Source organism: Humulus lupulus, chromosome 6 (assembly GCF_963169125.1).
Source record: "Humulus lupulus chromosome 6, drHumLupu1.1, whole genome shotgun sequence".
NCBI classification, from domain to species: domain Eukaryota; kingdom Viridiplantae; phylum Streptophyta; class Magnoliopsida; order Rosales; family Cannabaceae; genus Humulus; species Humulus lupulus.
Genome location: NC_084798.1, coordinates 177,630,704 through 177,636,703, shown reverse-complemented (window position 1 = coordinate 177,636,703; position 6,000 = coordinate 177,630,704).

The following is a 6,000-nucleotide window of genomic DNA, read 5'->3' as shown; positions in this document are numbered from 1 at the left end:
TTCAGCAAGTTCCCTCTCGAGCCCCTGGACCTAGACCGTAAGATGGTCCCTCTCAGCATTTGACGTGGAGAGGTCTAAATAAGGACAGACAAAACCCCTCGGCATGGCCTGTTGATCCTGGAAGCAGGAGGCCATGTCACGGTATGCAGGGGCTAAAGGAGAGCACCCCCTGGGAGACCAAGATGGTCAGTGGGGTTGCCCATGTCCAGGGGAGACCCCCTCTGGCACACGCTCAGCCTTGCCCCCGTCCGAGTGATGTTCAGCCAAAACAACCTTCTTCTTCTTTGTTCCAGAAATAGTCCAACAACCCGGGCTCCAAAACCGGGGACAGCTTGTGAAAGTTGAGTTTGTCCATGGTGAAGAGGTGTACAACCATTTTCTCGGCAGGGTTAGCCTCGAGAAATTTATCCATTGCATTCGCCTTCGATCTAACAACTTCAGGCGTGGTGAAATGCTCTGCACAATCGACACAGTTGCAGACACAAACATAAGTTCCAAAATAGTAAGTTCCAAAGAAAAAAAGGGGCTTGAAGTACTTACTAGGAGCCAAGCAAAAGTGCTCACGAACAGAGAAGGGACCCTTCACAAAGAAAAAGTCCTACTTCCAAGACCATGGGTTGGATACAAAGCCCTCTATCAAGGAGACCAAAGTATTGGCTTTTTGCAGGAAATAAAAGCCCTTGGATTTAGGAGAGGGCATGAGATTGTACATGAAATGCACCTCTTGGGCCGTAGGAGCACGCTCAAAACGCTCCATATACGAGATGAAGAGGCAACTCAAGGTCAGCCAACTGTTGGGCGCTAGCTGGAGCGGAGCAAGGTCAAAATAATTGAGAATCGTGACAAAAAACGGCTGTAATGGGATTGTGCCACCCACTTTCAAGATATGCTCGCTCATGGCCACGTAACCTGGACTTGGGCAATCAGCCCGACACTTGTTCAAAGGAACGTAAAACGTGTATTCTGGGCCAACATGGTAGTTCTCCATTATCTCCAACAGTTTATTTTTGGACACATGGGACACTAGAGTGGATGCCAATAGAGGGCCAGTGTCTTGATCATCAACAGTCACCTGTCATCGCCCTTTCTTTGGCATATCTGCAAAACCAAAAGAAAAAGGTGAGGTGGAAACAGGGCACTTTACCCTCCATTTTTTCTTCCTAGCAAGTGTCTTCCATCGAGGCGCCGAATGTGAAAGCGCTAAGCAAGGATAGATTGAGAACAAGGGTTGAGGAGAAGACAGGACGACCCCATGATAGTCATTAGGGGAAAATGGGGTAGGAGGCTCAGGGGGGAGATTTCCCTCCATAAACTCCAACTCCATCTAAAAATCTAGAAGGGTCGCCCTAAAGCTCGCTACATGGTCGTTAAGGTCAAGGGGGAAAGGTACTTCGTCTCCCCTCAAAACCGAGTCTATTTCGCTCTCTACCACCCAAATTTTATGCCTAAATTCAGCCATATGCTCAAGATGACGAATACAGGCCTACCTTAAGGTGTCTTAGTCATGGTGAGGATTGTCCTCAGGGGACTCCGAGTCTGAAGACAAGTCAACAAACTCGACCCCCGGAGGAGCGTCGAATGGACCTTCACATGCCATGAGACCTTGTCCCGAAAGCAAAAAGGGTTCACAAATAAATGAGAGTATTGCTACAAAACACAAAGGAATGGGCTCAAAACCTCTAGGCTCAAGAGCTCTAAATAACCCACTACGGGGTATAAATGTGGACATGCAATTGGGTTAACTCACGACGAGTTCAGGCCAAAGTACCCCATCCCGAGTGGTGCTAATTTGGACCCAATAAACATAAGGGAGAAAGAAAGTATACCTCAAGAAAGTAAAATTGGGCACTGTTGTGGTCAAAAGGAGATCGAGAGCCAAAAGCACCATCATTGTCAAATAGAGGCAAGTGGTCGAAAGTACTCGTCTGCAAAAACAAAGGGAAAAGGTGTTTTAGTCCTCAAATGCCTGCATGGATATAGACATGCAAGAAATGAACTCAAATATATATATATAAAAGATAGCAAAAGTGAGGTGGTGGGGGATTGAACCCCTTACCTCTTGAAAGGAGCAAGGATCTAAAAACCACTAAGCTAAGGAGATGGAGTGTAAATAATTGGCTAGATGTGAAGGCTTATTTATAGGATCCACAGGCTCATCTCAACCATCGAACCTAAAGACTGATCAATGGCCAAGAAGGGAGCTTGGCATCTAGATTGAGATCCACGAAGGAAGACGATAGGCTCACGATCAATCTCAAGAAATCATAAGGATCACCACTAACATCACCCGTGCTTTCACGACACCATACTGAAAAGTCTACCAGAGCGCCCAAAGGTACTCTCCTAGGCTGGGGGGCAAGTGTGGATGCTCAAAACTCCACGCTTATAAAAGGTCCAAAGCATGTGCGAAGGTCCCATAAGTGCTTAAGTACGTACCTGTGCCTATGCCCCTAGGTGTGTATTGATAAACCTTGCCGAATGAAACCCCAGCAGGTGAGCCGCACAGGACCCCCGTCTAGTGCCTCGCGCCACGCCCAGGCCAGTGCCTCACGCGCTCGTAGTTGCCCAAGAGGTCTCATGCCTTGCCTAGGCTAGCGCCTCGCGCGCCCATAGCTGCCTAGACCGCCTTGCACCACGCCCAGGCTGGCGTCTTGCACGCCTGTAGCTGCCCAGGCTATCTCGCGCCTCAGCCAGGCCAGCATCTCGCGCACCCGTGGCTGCCTAGGTGGCCTCGCGCCTGGCACCTCAAGATGGGGTATCCTATGAGGACTTGCGGAAACTCCAACGTTTAGAGGTAAAAGGAACAAGTATAATTCAAAAGATTGTAAAAGTACGAAGCTCATACGGGGTACGACCTTTAAGACCTCGCATGTCAGATCCAAATACTCATGCCAGACAAGTAGTGGGAGTACTAGGAGAGGAGACATGGCCTGTATGCTTCTAACCAGATGTCAGAGTCGACACCACCACCAGCACTACTACGCCTGCTGCAATTCCCTTGACACTTGTACCAAATAAGTAGTGGAGACATCCCCACAGAATCTAACCATGTACTGGAGCCAACACCATTACCCCTGAGACCACTCTCCTGACAGTGTACTTGTGTACCATCTGGTCCCCTGGACCACAGTGTATCAGGGGCCATTAGAGCTCAATATAAAAGGAACCCCACTTCCATATGGAAGGGGGTTGGAAAAAAAACTGTAGCATCATACCATAAGAAATACAATTTCTTTTCACCATTTTCTTTCTGCAACTATTCTCTAAGTTTGTGTTTAGATTTTTGAAGTTCTTCATTGATAAGCTCTATACTTTGTTTTTTCTAACTTAACTTCGTTGACAAGTTCTCACCGTCAACAACTCAATATATGGAGTTTAAATTTTATGATGATAAACCATTGCTTCCACAAATTCATGAATTGAGTTAGAGGGTCTATAGAAAGAGGATTCTTCAAAAAAATGAAGAGATTTCTTTGAAAGAGATTCTCGAACTATGAGAATTGAAGAAAAATCTCGCTATAGAGATAAGAATGAAAATGAGGCCAATGGAGGGACCTCAAAGGTAATTATGGTAGATACTCCCAATCTATCTCAACCTTTTCATCACAAGGGAAAAGTAAACCAAAGGCCAAATGGTAAGGGTGACAACCTTCTAGCACAAAAAAGAATAAGGGATAATTCAAGGGTAATAAAGGATCTTGTTCTGCATGTGGCAAAAGTGGCCATTATGCTAGGGAGTGTAGATTCTACAAGAATCCAAGTGGGGACAAGGTGAACTCTAAAAATGATGAGATAGTGGCTGCTCTAAGTGAGATGAATGTCATTCAAGGCAAGGTTCAAGGATGGTGGTGTGATACATGTGTCACCATTCGTGTTTCCTATGATAAGACTCTTTTCAAAGCTCTTGATGTGGTCAAGGAGGGCCATGATATACAAATGAGAAATGAAAAGAAGTCTAAGATTGAGGGAAAGGGCACCATTGATTTTATTTTCACTTCTAGCAAGAAAGGGGTGCTCACCAATGTTCTCTATATACCCAAGAAGAATAGGAACCTTGTTAGTGGTGACTTACTAAGCAAACCGAGCATCAAAGTAGTGTTTGACTCTAGTTAGCTAATTTTTTCATGTGGTGGGAACTTTGTTGGGAAGGGATACTCATGTGAAGGCATGGTGAAACTTTGTACTATTGAAATTTTTTCTTCGAATAACAATACTTCTAATTCTTGCTATGTTTTTTTATTCTAATTCTTCTCTATTATGGCATAATAGACTTGTTCATATAGGTTATAGTACTATTAAAAGAATTGTTAGATGTGACATGTTGAATTGTGATGTTAGTAATGTTGATAAATGTGAATTATGCATCACTTCTAAAATGGTTAAGAAACCTTTTCTTAGTGTTGATAGAAGTGCAAACTTCCTTGAGTTGATTCATAATGATTTATGTAAATTAAATGGCATGTTAACTAGAGGTGGAAATAAGTATTTCTTGACTTTCATAGATGTTTATTATAGGTTGACTTATGTATATCCACTTCAGAGTGATGAAACTTTTAATGCCTTTAAGATTTACAAAGCCGAAATAGAAAATCAATTAGATAAAAAAATTAAGGTTCTTAGAAGTGATAATGGTGGTGAGTATTTATCTAATTAATTTAATATGTTTTGTGTTGAACATGAAATATTCATGAATGTACAACTCCACACACTCCACAACAAAATGGTACAATCGAAAGAAAGAACAGAACTTTCCTTGAAATGGATAATGCTATGCTATTACATGCTAAGTTGAATTATAATTTGTGAGGTGAAGTATTGGCATGTCATATATTTAATCGAATTCCTATGAAGAAAAATAATATCCATCCATATGAGATATAGAAAAGTAGAAAACCAAATATTGCTTATTTTAAAATGTAGGGGTGACTTGCCTATTGTGAGAGCACAAATTCTAAAAGGACCAAGTTTGGTCTAAGAGCATTAAATGTGTTTTTATTGGATATGCTTTCCATACCGAAGCCTATAGATTATTGGACTTAGAGTCCAATGTAACCATTGAATCTAGAGAGGTGAAATTCATTGAGAATTTGTTACATGGAGATAATGAATCTCAAAAACCCACCATGATAGAAGAATCGCGAAAACAGATATCTTCAATGGTTGTTGAGCAAGCCATATTACCTAGAAGACGTCAACAACTTAAAGAGTTAGAATCAAGTGAGACTTTCTCTCAAGTGGATTCTTTCTACCTAGTAGAAAGAAACCTTGAAAAAGTCATTAGAAAAATTCATATGGTTCTTCAAGTTAAAGATGATCCTAAGACCTTCCAAGAAGCCATCTCTTCAAGAGACCACACTTTTTGGTAAAAGACAGTAAACAATGAAATGTATTTAATAATGGCTAACCACACTTGAGAATTAGTTGACCTTCCACAAGGTTTCAAACCAAGTGGGTATTTTAGAGAAAATATCACACCAATGACACTTCACAAACTTTTAAGGTGAGATTAGTTGCCAAGCGTTTTAGACAAAAAGAAAGAATCAATTATATTTGACACTTACGCATCAGTCGCTAGAACAACCTCAATAAAATTTCTGTTTGTATTATCATCAATATATGGTCTTTATGTTCATCAAATGGATGCCAAGAAAACATTCCTAAATGGAGACCTCGATGACGAGGTCTACATGGAAGAACCGGAAGGCTTTATTCTAAAAGAAAATGAACATAATGTATGCAAGCTTGTTAATGTTGGGTTTTATGCCCTTATAAAACCATGTCGGACATGTAACACGATTTTATATTGTCAATAAAAGAAGTATAAATTATTTAGTTTGACAACTATGTTGCTTGCTTATTTTATTACATGATTATTGGAATAATACAAAAATTTATAAAATCTTGAACATACAAATAATTACAATTATAGTGATTAGGTCACAGTGGATTATAATTGTAAAGATATGTTCAAAAGAACAAGCCCTATGATTAAGTCAGTGC